This window comes from Podarcis filfolensis, assembly GCF_964270895.1.
Source record: "Podarcis filfolensis genome assembly, chromosome: 10".
NCBI lineage: Eukaryota > Metazoa > Chordata > Lepidosauria > Squamata > Lacertidae > Podarcis > Podarcis filfolensis.
In genome coordinates, this window is record NC_139612.1 from 17972173 (window position 1) to 17990089 (window position 17917).

Genomic DNA, 17917 nt, shown 5'->3' on the forward strand with positions numbered 1-17917 from the left:
CAAATGAAAGGGTAGAAGAAGAAATTATTATAAATACCAAAGCGTCTTGGATTAAGAGTTAGTAAAGAAAAACAAAAGCATGAGGATGTAAATCAAATTCAGTGAGTGCAAATATCTTGGGTCTCTTCTAACTGAGTGTAATAAAAAGAATACAGAAATAAAAGCTCATTTACAAGGCAGTAATCAATCCTATTATGCCCTGCAGATATTTTTTGCCATTAAAAATTCTTAACAAGGAGAATAAAACTGCAATCTATTTTGCTAGTATTTTGCCAGCACTTGTTTGGCAGAAAAATGTTGGACAACAGCACGGAAACAGAGTGGATTCACTGAGAATTGAAAATTCGTGATATTCACATTTGATTAAAAAGAGGGGTTTTTTATTCAATATTTTCCAAGCATGATTTCCCAGCAAATAGTGACATGAACCCTCCAGACCCCTGCACTTCCCCTCCTCAAATTTCATTAGGATCACAAATTACAAGCTCCCTCCAAAAACATTTCTCCAAAATTCACAATGTATCGGTGTGGGCCATAGTCAGGCGTAGCACTTTTCGTTTGGGTCGTCTCCCAGGGAATGCCATGGTGGAGCTACTGCTCTACCACAAGTGAGCCATGTCAAGGCTGCACAAAGCCACTTTCTTTTTGAGACGTGAGGGTGTGCCTGGGTACACCCACAATACCCTCTACGCAACCCCTCTGGTATATGCATATTCTCACAGTACCATTTGGGTAGCATGGCTTAAGCAACTGTGTGGCATGCCTGTGTTCATATATCCTGATGCCTTAAATTTGGATTGGTTGCCTAAATACAGAACAAGAACGAGAGCCAGTAAGTCCAATGGCATTAGTGGCAGCAGTCTCTAGATCACGAGTGGAGAATCCTTGGCCCTCATGATGTTGCTGAACTACAACTCCCATCATCCCTACCAAGCATGGCCAATACCCAAGGATGATGGGGGTTGTAGTTCAACAACTTATCCAAATGTCCATGAACTACTACAATATGTAATAAAGAAGCCATCATTTGAGCAGGTACTTATGTACCTGTTATACACATTGACGGTATGTACAACTTCTGGATTTTTCAATACTTAATAATATTTGTGTACCATATTTTTCAGTAACGATACAGCAGATATCTTATTCATTATTATTGTGCCTTGGATACCGAATTTTGTATTACCATGCATTCATATTTATATTGTACAGATCTAACATCAGCTAAGGAAGCTCTTTGGGGTGAAACAGGGGAGATATCTGGAAACCTTGTTCTGCCCAACTTAGCAGTTTGCACCATCTTTCCTGAGTCAGCAGTCTCTGCCCGGGTTAGCAGCCTGCACCAGCCAGCTTGTGCCAGTCAGCTATGTTGTTCTCGATCCCTTGGGGACTTTTCTATTCTTACCTAAGGATTGTGTTATACAGGAACGTACAAGGAGAAGCAGTAAGAAAAGATAAGAAATGTATTAATATTGTAATTAGCCCCATAGGTTATGCACCGTACATATGAACTGCATGTGTTGCACATACTGGACTAGACCTTTACAATAGGAAATAACCAGTAAAATTTTCACAGGTATTATCATTCAATATGTTGCGCTTTGTGTATTGTGTGAACTACAACTCCCATCATCCCTAGCAAGCATGGCCAATAGCCAGGGATGGTGGGGGTTGTAGTTCAACAACTTATCCAAATGTCCATGAACTACTACGATATGTAATAAAGAAGCCATCATTTGAGCAGTTGCTCGTGATTGCACATGATTGAGTTGCTCAATAGTGCCAGCTTCTCAGTCATGTTGAAGTCAGTGTGCAAGCAGTTGCTTATGTATAAGCTTTTTCACTGAGGACCATCACATGAATGCACAGACCTCTGGAGGCAGATGTGCAAAGTCCTCAGTGGTAGGGGAAGTCCGCGAGTGCAGCTCTGCTCCCCAGTGATTATTGAGATTTCCATTCCACCTTAAGGAGCAGACATGGAACTGTTGAGTGTTAAATGTCTGTTTACATTCCAGCACAGCTTGCTGGGAACTTCCGTTGTGTGTCTGGCTTTTGCTTTTCCCGGTCTCTCTGAGAAGAAGAAGAAGAAGAAGAAGAAGAAGAAGAAGAAGAAGAAGAAGAAGAAGAAGAAGAGAGACGACATGTTTCTTTGTCCTGATTTATGATTAATAAATCTGTAGTTGTAGTATGCTTTCACAAGCCTCACGCCTATTCTGTGTGCGTAGTTCGATCTGCTTATAGTGTGCCCTGGCTTTGAAGCCTGGGTCACTGGGTCAGAGCAGAGGCTGATGGGTCTTCGCAGTGGGACAGCTGGAAGGAGACGGCCCAGCTGGGGCTAGCCAGCTGGCCTCCCAGCCCTCTGCATGTCGACAGTGATTGCATGTCCATAATGTGTACAGTGGGCTAAAAAATGGACTGAAAGGGGACTACAGTGGTACCTCTGGATGTGCACACCTCTTGTTGCATATCCTGCAGGATGCAAACGGATCAAACCCAGAAATATTTTTCCAAGTTTCGCCATGTGTGCATGCGCAGAAGCGCTCTACCTCGCCACGCGCATGCGCAGAACAGGCACCTCTGGTTGCTAATTCCTCGGGATCCAACCAGAGCTCCAGAATGGATCCCATGCGCAACCAGAGGTACCACTGTATCAGGAAGCAAGGACTGTTGTTCATGAAGACCAAGTATTGGGTTGATGTCATTAAACTCTGAATATGCACTAACGGTGCCAATTGTTTTAGATGTTTACCCCCATGGCATGAAAATGAGGGTGATATCTGTTTACATACCAAAGACACTCAATGAGTTGGCCTTGAGACTTATTGGTAAATATCAAAAATGCTTCTGCCATTATACTTTTTTTTAGAGCAGACATTTACGGATGGCTCACAGTAAATGTTGATGTTGTGTTGATATTTGACATTGTTAGCTATTCTGCCCTGAAAGCTACGTTTGAGTAAAGGCAAGGTTTAGAGATTCTTTTATTAAATGAAAATGATTAAAATAATATTTTCAGGAGTTATCCCTTTTTTCATAAATAGCCACAAACCAAAATATGATATTCCAGAAGTTTTGTGGCTGTAATTTTCAGGCACAAGTGCATAGTATGTGCTTTGAGTTTACTTTTTCAGTTGGGAAAATAGGAAATTTCCTTAATACAGCGGTACCTCGGGTTAAGTACTTAATTCGTTCCGGAGGTCCATTCTTAACCTGAAACTGTTCTTAACCTGAAGCACCACTTTAGCTAATGGGGCCTCCTGCTGCCGCCACGCCGCCGGAGCACGATTTCCATTCTCATCCTGAAGCAAAGTTCTTAACCCGAGGTAATATTTCTGGGTTAGCAGAGTCTGTAACCTGAAGCATATGTAACCCGAGGTACCACTGTACATGGATTACAAAATTGCACACAAGGGATGGTTTGAAAGCACATGAGGCAGCCACCTTGCTGAACCCAAGTATGGATGGGTGTAACTGAAATGATCAAGGGGGGGCACAACCCCCTATGAGGAACGGTTGCTGCATTTGGGACTCCTTAGTGGTTAAGATTCTGTAGTGGTTAAGAGCGGTGGACTCGTAATCTGGTCAACCGGGTTCGCGTCTCCGCTTCTCCACATGCAGCTGCTGGGTGACCTTGGGCTAGTCACACTTCTCTGAAGTCTCTCAGCCCCACTCACCTCACAGAGTGTCTGTTGTGGGGGAGGAAGGGAAAGGAGAATGTTAGCCGCTTTGAGACTCCTTCGGGTAGTGATAAAGCGGGATATCAAATCCAAACTCTTCTTCTTCTTCTTCTTCTTCTTTAGTAAGAGAAAATGTAAAAGGTGACATGAAAGAAGCTTATAAAATATGGCACAGTGTGGAGCATAGGAGCTAACGCCTAAGAGTTGATGCCTCTTCAGCCCCCCCCCCCCGCAATAATATGTTTGAGGGGGTCAGCCCCCCCCCAAGTGGATTGGCATTGCCATTCAAATGGTGCAATGTGCTGCATCTTGTGATTGATTATGCAGGACGGAACATACCTCCCCCCCCCCATTTTATTCAAGTTGGTAACCCTGGTATGGAGAAAATAGATAGAGAAAAGTGTCTTGTTTTTCCATTCTTCAGTTCTTATACATTTTCAGATCAGTTTGCCTTTTTTTAAAATAAAAAAGGCCCACATGAAAATTCATCAGCATCTTAGTGTGAATTTTTCTTACTATACATGTCTGTGTGCCTAATGTATTTATTTATTTATTTATACATACATACATACATACATACATACATACATACATACTCCGCCCATCTGGCTGGGTTTCCCCAGCCACTCTGGGCAGCTTCCAACAAAATATTAAAATACAATAGTCTGTTAAACATTAAAAGCTTCCCTAAATAGGGCTGCCTTCAGATGTCTAATATACCGTCTGCCAAAGAATTTATCCAATATAATGCATTTTATATATGCATTTTTGTGTGTACTTCACCTCTGTACATTGATTTTTCTGCACACTGCTTGGCTGGAGAACTTCACTGAAAAATTCAGAGAAGTGTGAATGTCAAAGGGCAGCCGTGTTTCACTTGTATTCTTTTAAAAAGTCTGAATCGGGTAGGTTCACCTTTAGATGCAAATTGAATCAAATTTCCCCCTCAGCCCTGTCGCTGAAGCATGGTGCTTCTCCTTTCAGGATCTCTGGTGCTTTGCAGTATTTTGGTCATTTTAAAAGTAGGTTGTTTTTAAAAAAAGAAGTCTCACTTTGAAGTTCAAGTAACTGAACTTAGAAATGCTTTAGGCTTTATTCTTTTCATGCTTCAAAAAACAGAATTTAGAAGATTTGTGAAAGGCATGTCACTCTCCTAAGATATTTAAGTTTAAAAAATTAGAAAGAAAGTGCCGTTTCATTTGTTACACCACCATATCAAGGTAAATCAACATTTCATATTCTAAATACTTTTTTTGACTATTCCATTATAACTTTTTAGTCGCTGGGATGTAGAAGAGAGCTTAGCAAAATGATTTGGGAAGAGCTCCCTCTTCACATTGCAACAATTCTCAAGAGTACTGAGAGTACACATAATAACCACATATTTCTGGAACAATCTGCAGAAAAAAAACTTTTGCTTTCTCCTTGCTTGCAAAAGAAAATAAAACAGCAAAAAGAAAACCAAAGGTTGTGGTATACAGAGCATTTCAATTATTGCAGAAAATACGTTTTTGTGACAGAACCTGCACAAATAAATAGAGAAGCCTTTAGAATAATGGCAGTCACTAAATAAGAAACAGTACAATGGAATGAAGTAGAGAAGGCAATGTCCATCAAAGGGACTCTCTTTTGGGGACTTCTATGGTAGAGCTGGGAGAAAAGGGCCCCCCCTCCAATATGTGTCTAGTATTTGTGCAATTGCTATTGTTGATTAAAAAAAAAAATTGCAAAATCTTTTGTGTTCATAATTAACTCCCTCAGGTGCTTTTTTTATCCATTTTGTCCTTTGTCTGTTTTCATTTGTGTCGTGCTGAACGGAGACATGCTATGATATGGCTTTCTGACCGTAGAGTAGCATCAGACAGTCACAGCTGACTCATATGCTTGTTCTGAGGCGCTGAAGCTCTCACACCCGGTTATCCCCTGAGAGAAAAATGCTAGTTTTGCAGAAGTTTTCTCCCTGTTGAAACTTTAACCCTTTTCGGACGAATGCTCATGTGACAAACGCCCCCCTCTCTCTGTGTATGCTTGTTTTGATACCTGAAGCAAGCCAAAGATGTCAGCGCACAGTCTCTTGTCATGTGCCGCAGCTCAATGGTAGAGCATCTGCAGAAAATGCAATATTCTTTATTGATTTTCATTTACATACTCCACATACACATATTGTATTACATTTTACATTTACCGTTTTTTTTGCCCTATAGGACGCACCTTTCCCCCTCCAAAAATGAAGGGGAAATGTGTGTGTATCCTATGGGGCGAATGCAGGCTTTCGCTGAAGCCTGGAGAGCAAGAGGGGTCGCTGCACACCGACCCCTCCCACTCTCCAGGCTTCAGGAAGCTATCCGCAAGCCTTGGGAGCCCGGCGGGCTTTGGGCAGATATCCGCAAGCCTGGGGAGCCTGGCGGGAGTTCCCACCGGGCTCCCTAGGCTTGTGGATAGCAGCCTGTTCTGAGGGCTGGGGTCCGGGGAAGCTCGGGCTTCCCCCGCCCCAGCCCCGTGCCTGGGGGGGAAATAATTTTTTTTCTTTATTCCCCCTCCCCAAAAAAAAACCTAGGTGCGCCCTATGGGCTGGTGCGCCCTATAGGGCGCAAAAATACGGTATATTTGCTCCTAAGAGCTGACTTCCTTCCTTCTTCTGGCTTTTTATATCACATCTAAATTTTTCACATTGTTTTCATCCACTTTGTATATTATTGTTCTTCTTTCATATTTGTCTATAGCCAAATAAATCCTCCTGTATATGCAATTCTTATTGTCTGACTGTATTCATTTACAACTACCATTGGTTAGATTAATCACATTATACATTTTACTTTTTATTATTTTCTTTATCCAGAAATTTTCTTTGTATTTCACATTATGAGGTTTATTTCAGTTCTAATAGTGAAACCAGGAGAACAGAAGTTTCAGTGCCCAGCATCGCCAAGCACCGCCTTGTCTAAAATCCTAGAGAGTCCCTGCCAATCAGGGACAATACTGAGCTAAATGGATCAACGGTCCAATTCAGTAGAACACAGGTTCCTGTGTTCCTCAATGAACGTGTATTGGTCAAAGACAGGGACAGCCACCAAGATGCCTCCCACCAGCCAAGGCATGTTCCTTCTACATGGAACAAACGTCCAAAAGTCCGTTTTCCCCATTGCAAGGGTGAACTCTCCACTTGGGAATTTTCTTCTGACTACCATGCCTTCCTGTTGTCTTTGTCCATGGAGTTTTCTTGGCAGGGATACTAGAGTGGCTTGCCGGTTCCTCCTCCAGGTGGATCACGTTTGGTCAAAACTCTCCACTATGACCTGTTCATCTTGGGTGCCCTGCTCGGCATAGCTCATAGCTTCTCTGAGTTATTCAAGCCCCTTCACCACTACAAGGCAGTGATCCATGAACGGGTTTTCCCAGTAGTGATGTATGGAAGTGAAAGCTGGACCATAAAGAAGGCTGATTGGCAAAGAATTGATGCTTTTGAATTATGGTGCTGGAGGAGACTCTTGAGAGTCCCATGGACTGCAAGAAGATCAAACCTATCCATTCTGAAGGAAATCAGCCCTGAGTGCTCACTGGAAGGACAGATCCTGAAGCTGAGACTCCAATACTTTGGCCACCTCATGAGAAGAGAAGACTCCCTGGAAAAGACCCTGATGTTGGGAAAGATGGAGGGCACAAGGAGAAGGGGACGTCAGAGGACGAGATGGTTGGATAGTGTTCTTGAAGCTACCAGCATGAGTTTGACCAAACTGCAGGAGGCAGTGGAAGACAGAAGTGCCTGGCGTGCTCTGGTCCATGGGGTCATGAAGAGTCGGACATGACTAAATGACTAAACAACAACAACAACAACACCATGCCTTCCAATGGCTATGAGATAATGCCTTCTGTTTTGGGGAAGGGTATAAAGGTGCCTACATTAACTGAGCATTGGGGAAAATGTTGGTAGCTGTAACTGGCGCATCCCCTCCATTTCCCCAAGAATCTTGTACGGGTGTGAAGATGTCACACTGTCGAAAAGGGGAAGGGTGGAAGCTGTGTGGTTAGGAACATGCTTTGCATACAAAAAGTCCTAATTTCAATCGCAAGCGTCTCCAGGTAGAAAGTTCATTCTGCAAGTGACAGAAGAGACCTGAGGCCCTAGAGAGCTACTGTGGCGTATGCACGTGTTTTGAATAGGAAATGTTTTTCATGAGAGTAAAATGCAGGAGTGGCTAACCTGCGACCTTCCAGATGCAGCTTGAAGTATGACCAATGGCAGGGTTGATGGGATTCCAAGTCTGGAGGACCATAGGTTAGCCAGCCCTGAAAGGATAGGACTGATGGATTTATGGCACATTTCATTTTATAGGTAAAAAACAAAACAAGCTGTCATTACCTGCATCATCTGTTCAGAGGTAATGGTCCATCTTGCAACTACATTTTATTAACCAGAGAAATCAGAGTGTTCACTTCTTTCTTTCTGTCAGTTTTCATCCTGTTTATATGCAAAGCATGGCTTCCTTTTTCTCCCAGGGCTCATTAACCTCTGCCATTCCCAGAGGTATAAACAATTTCACTTAGGGCAAGTGGATATATTTCTCTTGGAGTCAATGGCAGCTGGCTCAGAGCCTTAGTGCCCCCGCCATTAATCTTAGATTTCTTTTTCCCTCCAATAAATCCCCTCTTATCTATTTATGAATTATTAGCAAATTTCCAGTGTAGCACTTTTGGCAAGAAAGAGAGCAGATTGTGAGAGCGGCCTTAGAAAGTGACACTCGCTCTGATTTTTAGACTCTGCTTGAGTTCTAATTAAGGGATGCTTTTGTTTTCAAAGCAGGAAATTTCCTTTCCTCTGTCTTTCACTTCATTTCTCCGTCTGCTGTCCGCACGATAAACACAAATTGACATGTTATTAGATATACCAGCAAAGGTTAAGTACGGATTCACTATCAGTACATGCTTTTAAAACAAGCAATTATTGAAAATAAAATTTTGTATAATGCTGAATTGTTTTGTAATGGGGTGGTGAAGCTTTTGCAGCCCAAAGGCCAAATTACCTCAGCAGTTGGCAGGGAGGGCCAAATTCAAAAATGAGGAGGACCAGACACACAAACACACTGTACTAGTGCTGTACCAAAACCTGTCCTCCAATTTCTCAAAAGTTTACTTCACCTATGGAAGAAGCTTCCATTTTTTCTGCCTCATTTGCACAGCAGTTTAGAATATCTTTATCATTTTGGCGAGTGCAGGACTGAATTTACTTTATAGTTGTGGGGGGCTACAAAGGAAAGGTGGCTACAAATTGCCTACGTTTGGTGTATTTGCTGATTTTGTTTTAAAGGAAGTTCTTCCTTTTGCCGAAAATCTTTGGGGCATGGATTTCTTTAAAAGTAAAAATGCTTCACCTTTTTTTTAAAAAAACAACAACCAATGAATAATATCCAGGCACACACTAGGTAGAATCGCTACCTTCTACCCTTACCAGAAAGCCAATCCACAGGGTGGATTTGTGACCTTCTTTCCAATACTGTCAGGAACAAACTTTCTGGTGTTGACATGTTCCATTTGTTGAAGCTTAAATAGCCAGAAACTACCTTTGGTTCACACATAGAATCGAAGCTTTACTCACAAACTTCTTTCTCTCATTCTTTGTTCCAGAAATCTTAAACACTTTCCCCAGTAGCTTTGGCGTTTATAAGTGGTCCGTGTTTCACAAGCATATAGTAAGGTTGGTAGTACAATAACTTTGTAAACTTGCTATGCCACACTCAATACATATACCAGGGGATCTGTACTGTGAATCTCTAGGTCTGTGCTGTATTTACATCCCTTTTCTCCATTCAGTAGTTCATTTCTCTTTTCTGGAACTGATTTTGTTGTTTTAATGGCAGAAGGATGGATAAATGGGTGAGTAAGCTTCTCCGGTTATTATTAGGTCTGTTCCGTCTCTGGCCTGTTCTCATTTGCTTACTTGTCTAAATAGCAAGCTCCGTTTACAGATGGTCAAAGCAAATACCATATGGCCACCAGCTTTCTTCCAGGGCTGTGATCTGTAGCTTCAATTGATGACTTATTTTTGGAAAACAAACAGGGAAAATACATCAGAAATCTCACTTGCAGGCAGGATAAAGTATAGTACTTGAGAATAGGAGTTGACCAAATGGAGACTGAAGTGGTTTCCCATTGTGGGTTTCCCATTGTGGGGCAGATATCCACTCCAGCGGTCATGTCTGGTGAGTGTAAAACTCCCTACAACAACTCAATAGCAGAGAGTTCCAATCACATTCACAGCTGTAAGGGGAATGAATCAGGTGTCATTCTTAAGAAACTTTGCTGCCTGAAGGGAAAGGCAAGACTACCGCCACCCTTTCAATGTACTGAAGATAACAAGATTTGCAGCTGAATTTTACTGCAGTACTGGTAATAGGGCAACACTCTCAATTGGCTCTGTCTCTGTAGCCTTATTGGAGTTCAGGGATTGGGTCTGTGTTGCTCCCAGACAGGAGGAAGGAAGTCAAATGACACCGAGGGTCGGTTCAGAGAAAGAGTTCTTTATTTCTGCTCTCCGGAACAGCAGAAAGGCACTTGCGTGGTCAGTCCACAGCAAGTCCAAAGAAATGAGAAATTTCATGCAGTATATATATCTTCCAGGCACCCTCTCCCTCCTTCCCCAGGAATCCAACCACATCAGCCTATACACGTAGGTTGACATCACATATGTTCCTGCTCCAGTATTCTTAACCATAAAAGGGTATTCCTTCCTGTACTTCTGACCATAAAAGGATATTCCTGTTCTTATACTCTTATCTTGGAGCAAGAGGTCACCAACTCCAAGAACACACTCTGGCACTGTTCCCGGACTAGGTCTGCGCGTCTTTGTGGTCTTTGTGGTCAGGATGTAAGATAAGGCCCAGAGTGTCATCCCTGTTCCACTTTGGAATGGACAAAGCCATCCGTCATTACCGGCCTTCATGGACTGATAAGGGAGAGAGCTTTGAGCACTTGTTTATACAGCTGGGTTTTGACTCAAGAGCTCAAGTTAAAGCATTTTAGCTAAGGAAAAATAGGGATTTTGGTGCAGTTTCAAACTGCCTGCACAGTCAGTTTTGGGATGGGGAAACCCATTCCTTCATCTCCCAACACTTCACCACCACTCACCATGCCCTGGTTTCCAACACCTGAGGCAGTCACTTCACTCTCACTAAGGTTAGGGCTGGTTCTGAAATTAGAACACTAGTAACCTGTGAGACTGGGTGATTTGGGGCATATGCTAGGGTTGCCATATTTTGGAGAGCAAAAAAGAAGACGCTATAACAACTCTCGTTTTACATACCCCTACTATATGTGGGCTATAGAAGCTGTGATATATTGCTGAGGGGGGCAGAAGAAGAGAAGAGGCAAGCAAGTCTCCAGCCATCAGTTATGTCTATGTCTCATCCAGAAAGTATAGCCAGAGACATTTTGGTAAATGTTAAAAATCCATCCAGACAGAAATTTTACCCCTGGAAAGGAGGACATGTCCTGGAAAAAGAGGACACGTGGCAACCATATAATGCATTTGTAAGCATGAGTAAACATATATGTTTGATATTTATGACTAAGCAATAAACACAGGACAAGATGGCAATCTAATTAGAGCCTCATTTTGTAACACTTTCCACAGGTTTTTTGCTTGATCCATTGGCCCATATTTACTTCCTTTTAAAAAACTCAGTATTATTATTATTATTATTATTATTATTATTATTATTATTATTATTAAATACCCTGCTCATCTGGCTGAGTTTCCCCAGCCACTCTGGGCAGCTCCCAACACAAATAATAATAATAATAATAATAATAATAATAATAATAATGTGATAAAACATCAGACAGTAAAAACTTCCCCAAAGAGGGAAGATGTCTTCTAAAAGATAGATAGTGGTTTATTTCCTTGACATCTGGTGGGAGGGCATTGCACAGGGTGGGCGCCACTACCGAGAAGGCCCTCGGCCTGGTCCCTGTAATCTCGCTTCTTGCAGTAAGGAAACCGCCAGAAGGCCCTTGGAGCTGGACCTCAGTGTCTGGGCTGAATGATAGGAGTGGAGACACTCCTTCAGGTATACTGGACCGAAGCTGTTTAGGGCTTTAAAGGTCAGCACCAACACTTTGAGTTGTGCTCAGAAATGTACTGGGAGCCTGTTCTGGCATCATTTTTATTCATTCTGAATATGGCACACATGTCCAGTAGTACATGTGAAAAGGATATAGGGGTCTTAGTAGACCACAAGCTTAACATGAGCAAACAGTGTGATGTTGATGCTGCAGCAACAGCAGCAAAAAAGAAAAAGCTAATGCTATTCTGGGCTGCAGAAGTATAGTGTCCAGATCAAGGGAGGTCATAGTACCACTCTATTCTACCATGGTCAGACCGCACCAAGAGTAAAGTGGTACCTCGGGTTAAGAACTTAATTCGTTCTGGAGATCCATTCTTAACCTGAAATTGTTCTTAACCTGAGGTACCACTTTAGCTAATGGGGCCTCCCGCTGCCACCACGCTGCCACCGCACAATTTCTGTTCTCATCCTGAAGCAAAGTTCTTAACCTATTTCTGGGTTAGCAGAGTCTGTAACCTGAAGCGTCTGTAACCCGAGGTACCACTGTATTGTGTTTGGTTCTTGGCACCACAATTTAGTATATTGACAAGGTGGAACATGTGTAGAGGAGCATGACCGAGAGGATCAAGGGTCTGGAAACCAAGCCTTATGAGGAACAGTTGAGGGAGTTGGGTATGTTTAGTCAAGAAAAGAGGAGATTGAGAGGAGATATGAGAGCCATCTTCAAATATCTCAAGTAGGGTCACAAGGAAGATGGAGCAAGCTCATTTTCTCCTGCTCCAGAGGCTAGGAGCTGAACCAATAGCTTCAAGTTACAGGAAAGGAGATTCCAACTAAACATCAGGAAGGACTTTCTGACATTAAAAGCTGTGGAATGGACTCCTTCAGAAAGTGGTAGACACTTCTTCCTTGAAGGTTGTTAAGCAGAGGTCATGGATGCTTTAGTGTAGATTCCTGCATAGCAGAAGGTTGGACAAGATGACCCTCAGGGTCCCTTCCAACTCTACAATTCTATGGTTGTATGAGTCTATGCTCTTTAACACCACAATCAGTCAACATTTAGAGTAGGCTGTAAAATATTCTCTCGTTTTTTTATATGAAAAGAAAGCGGTGTTTGCCTTCTGGATTGCAGGGAGATTTTAACTGTTTGACACAAAGGCACTTTCAAACAAAGGCGCATTTTGAAGTGGAACGGTTCCTCAATGAACGTATGACAAAGATGGCATTTGCTTTTGTAGTCTTCCGGTTGCCTTTGTGCTTCCTTGATAGAAATATTGCATAAAATTACAGTGCTCAATGGAAGGTTTATAGTATAAGCCAATTCTGCGTTGGTTTGAGAGTGTTTGTGGAAAAGAAAGCTGTTTGAAACCAAATGCTTATTCTAAGGGACATTTGCAATTATATACCCCATGACAGGTAGTTTAACAGTGAATTTTAGTGATGAGTAGATCCCATACTCGGGACGCGGGTGGCGCTGTGGGTAAAACCTCAGTGCCTAGGACTTGCTGATCGTAAGGTCGGCGGTTCGAATCCCCACGGCGGGGTTCAGTCCCAGCTCCTGCCCGCCTAGCAGTTCGAAAGCACCCCTAAGTGCAAGTAGATAAATAGGTACCGCTTTATAGCAGGAAGGTAAACGGCGTTTCCGTGTGCTGCACTGGTGCTGGCTCACCAGTTGCAGCTTCGTCACGCTGGCCACGTGACCCGGAAGTGTCTTCGGACGGCGCCGGCTCCCGGCCTCTTGAGCGAGATGAGCGCGCAACCGTAGAGTCGGTCACGACTGGCCCGTATGGGCAGGGGTACCTTAGATCCCATACTTCTGGTTTTAAATGGATCCTATGAAATAGGATTAATCAAGAGAGAGAGAGAGAGAGAGAGAGAGAGAGAGAGAGAGAGAGCACATTCTGAGAGCCTTTCTGAGACCTTCTATATGCTGCTGACAGTACTGAGATTGCCAGACTGAATTTGCGGCTGGTTTCAATGAAAAACGGAAAAATCTACAGTATTACCTTTTTGGACAGAAATCATGTTCAGGTGCTAAGATCCTTATGGGCTGAACCCACAGCTGCACCTGGGCTTGTCTCTCCCCCTCCACCAGAGCTTTCCAAACTTTTCAGGTTGGTGACACACTTTTTCGACATGCGTTATTTCGTGACACAGTAATTCAGTTTCACTAGCAAACTGGAGGTTAAACTAACCCCTCTCCAACCCTGGGAAGAGCACAGGGAGTGTTCACGAGAGTCCCATGGACTGCAAGAAGATCAAACCTATCCCTTTTTAGGGAAATAAGCCCTGAGTGCTCACTGGAAGGACAGATCGTGAAGCTGAGGCTCCAATACTTTGGCCACCTCATGAGAAGAGAAGACTCGCTGGAAAAGACCCTGATGTTGGGAAAGATGGAGGGCACAAGGAGAAGGGGGTGACAGAGGATGAGATGGTTGGACAGTGTTACAGAAGCGACCAACATGAGTTTGACCAAACTTTGGGAGGCAGTGGAAGACAGGAGTGCCTGGCTTGCTCTGGTCCATGGAGTCACGAAGAGTCAGACTCGACTAAACGACTAAACAACAACAACAACACTCTCTGAAAATCATTTTTGAGGATCAGGGGATGTTTAGGGAGGACATATGATGTGGCATATGGAGTTGTAGTCAGTGAAGCTTCAGTTATTTCCCCACTCCACCCCACACACATATGAGCATGGATGTACTGTGTGCTTAGAGCACAGGGTCATTGCATCATGTTCTACATGAAAACAAAGCAGTTTTAAATGCCCCGTCAAAAGAAAATAATGTTTTCATTGACTAGGGGGGATTATCTTTAACTAAAGCAAAGCATTGTTTCCCTGTGTTGCAAACATATTAGAGAGATCAGACTTCTTATATTTGGTGATTTATGCATAAAGACCTGCTATTGGTCATTTTAAGAATTATGCGTAAAGAGTTTGCTGAATATGTTTGATGACTTTTATTTCAAAATTACTATCTCTCTGCTTTATGGTGGTGAAGCTCCCTGTGTACATTTTGCATCTTTATGCTCTATGTTTTATTGCAGCAGGAGATTTACGATTTTTTTTTTATATTTTAATTTCATGTAATTCCTTTGTGATGGTAAAAGCAGAACAATAAAGACTTGCTGAACAAGCCACACATAAGAGACCTGGAAGTGCAGGAAAATACGCAGAACAGAATAATTTCAAGTAGTGGAACTTCACTGTGCACTGAAAAGAAGTCCATGCATTTTGGGCTTCAAAATCCATCAGTTTTGCTTCTGAAAAAGAGTGAAAAACAGAACTTTGCATGGACTGAATACGGCACAATTGAATGGGTGCTTGAATGATTACAGCAGCTGTAATAATAATAATAATAATAATAATAATAATAATAATAATAATAATAATTGTACTTTGCCTATCCAACTGGGTTGCCCCAGTTACTCTGGATGGTTTCCAACATATATAAAAACTGAAATAGATTGTTCGCCTCTTCTTCCCTTTGGCAAATGACTGTACTGTTTAAATGGTGATGAGATCGCACTGGCCTATTTTCTGAATGTTTGTAAGTGATGCCAATAAAGGTATGATGATGATGATATATAAAAACGTAATAAAACATTACACATTAAACAATGTCCCTATACAAGGCTGCTGTCAGGTTTCAGAGAACCAGATCCCTCCCCCAGTGGCAGTAAATAAGCAGATCAAACGAAAGGAACATTCTTACCAGTTAGTTTCTTTAATAATCACAGCAAGAGACAAAGGAATGCATATCTCTCTAGAAATGGCACTGCTCCCAGTAAAGGCTCACCTACTCCGTCCCCATTAATTTGCATCACTCCTACGTCAGGTAATCTGAGCTTGTTGCCTCCACGCTCTCTGTTCTATCACTCTCAAAGCCCATCTAGTCTTAGGCGAGGGGGGGGTCAGGAATGCTGTCCAAGGACACTGAATCTGCCAGCTGTGTCTCTAGCTGCTGTGTCCTCTTCTAGCTGCTCCTCACCCAGTATTTCCCAGCTTTCCCCCTCTGGACTATGCCCCTCTGCAAACCACTGTTCTAAATCAATACTGTCCTCCTGCCCTTGGAAGGTTCAGGAGAAGGTGGGAGGGACAACTCCCACCATTCCTCCTCAGTCCAGCCCCTGACATCTGCCTTTAGATGTTCAGAACATTTAGAACAGATTTATGAGAACTGGCCTTTAGGCAGAACCCAGATTCATGTGGAAGAAGAAAACCGATATGCTGTGTGATTTGCAATCCCAATCACTGCCGATGCTTAGTGTGAGGAAAAAGTGAGGAGTTAGGCAGTGGGGAGATCAACACTGTACAGGTTCCTCCTCCGCTGAGGCCCCCATACAGGACCAACCTCCTTATTGCCTAAACCCTCACAGTAGCGACATTGGGAGTCAAGATCTTCATCCTGCACCACCTGCCTCTCCTGGCTGCATAGCCCATACTGAGGTAGAAGGACCAATAGCCTGCCTTGGTAGAAAACACCTTCCTTTGTATGTGTATTTGTAAGTAAGTGCCACTGTGTTTTAGAAGATAGAAAGCTGTGTTATAAAACATCAGACCACTGGTAGATCTAGCTCAGTAATAAGCTTATTTTTCTATTACAGTAGAACCTCAACTTACCACCGCCCCTACTCACAAACAATTCGACTCACGACCATGGCAAACCCGGAAGTAAATACCAGGTTTGCAGCGATTCGCACACGCACAGAAGCCATAGCTGTCAACTTTTCCCTTTTCTTGCGAGGAATCCTACTCAGAATAAGGGAATTTCCCTTAAAAAAGGGAAAACGTTGACACTTATGGCAGAAGCGGCTTCTGCCGTCTGCACATGCGCAAAACGGTGCTGTCGCTGAATGCGCATGCGCAGAACGGCACTTCTACTAGTGACCCAGATCGATTCATGAACGGACCTCTGAAACAGATTCCGTACGTGAGTAGAGGTTCCACTGTAATTATTTAGCTAAGTAGACAATGTCTGGATCCCAATGCTCTCCGAGCATGAAATCTCAGACTTAAGTGTAATGATCCATCTGATTTCTTACTTGATTTTTGATAACTGTCCAGAGTAAAGGTGCTGTTTGCAGAGCATCCAAAGAAGTCGTCCATTCTAATCGCTCTGGCATGCTTTGATTACCTGTTGCCCATGAACTGTATGCTGCTAGGTTTATTCTTAGATATTACATTTATTCCTTTTGGAATCCAGGAGAAAATCTTGGAGGCACATTACTCAAGGCTGTGAAATCGCTTTTGAAAAGCTCATCTCATTAAAACATAATGAAAGAAGGGAGAAGATTGAAGCAATAAAACTGAACTTTGATCAATCCTTTCTCCTTAATACTGTGTTTCAAATTTCCTAGAAATGCAAATAGCAGGTGATCTGCTCCCTATTTGTTTGTTTTTCAGGGTAGACAAATAAGTTGGTGCTGTATTCAGTTATTAAATAAAAGATCTGATCAAACCTGAGGCCTATCATTTCCAATGATACGATTCACAATTCTAAAATGAAGAATGCAGCGTGCAGCGCAACAACTAAAACTTTGCTACCTGACACCAGGTCTGTTACTTCAGTGTAGGAATTAACCCAGTTCACCTCCTTAACTACCAAACCAAAACACAGCTCTCATTTGATATCTGCATTTTTACAAATATTTGTAGAATATTTGAGATGCAGCTCTTATATTGAGGAAATTTGAGCATAAAACACGTACATTGATGAAAATAACATTATAGTAGAGAAAATTTGCTTGCAAAAAAGAGGAATGCTAAAATAAATGCATATAAATTTTCAAGCAGGTTTAAAGAAATGTTTGCAAACTGATGCAGAAATGGGGGAGAGAACTGAATTTAAGACTGGGAAAAATGAGAAATCAGTGTTGGTGGAGTGATTCCTCCCTATGTCAGTGTTCTTCATTTAAATGAGATTTAATAACCAGTTTTGGAACCAGCTAGGTTAACAATTCATCTTTCATCTACCCAATTGGTTTTTCCTGTTAAAGGACAGGAATCTGGTTCCTTAGCAGGTTCCTGCTTGAATGGAAAGCTACTGTAATGAGATATTGCTTTCTCATCTTTTGTTGCCTCTAAGAACAAGCGTTGGGCATAAAGGTAAGTGGTTGCCCTTCTAGACCCTAACCAGAAAATAGACAATTATCTTATAGTCTCCTGAAACTGCT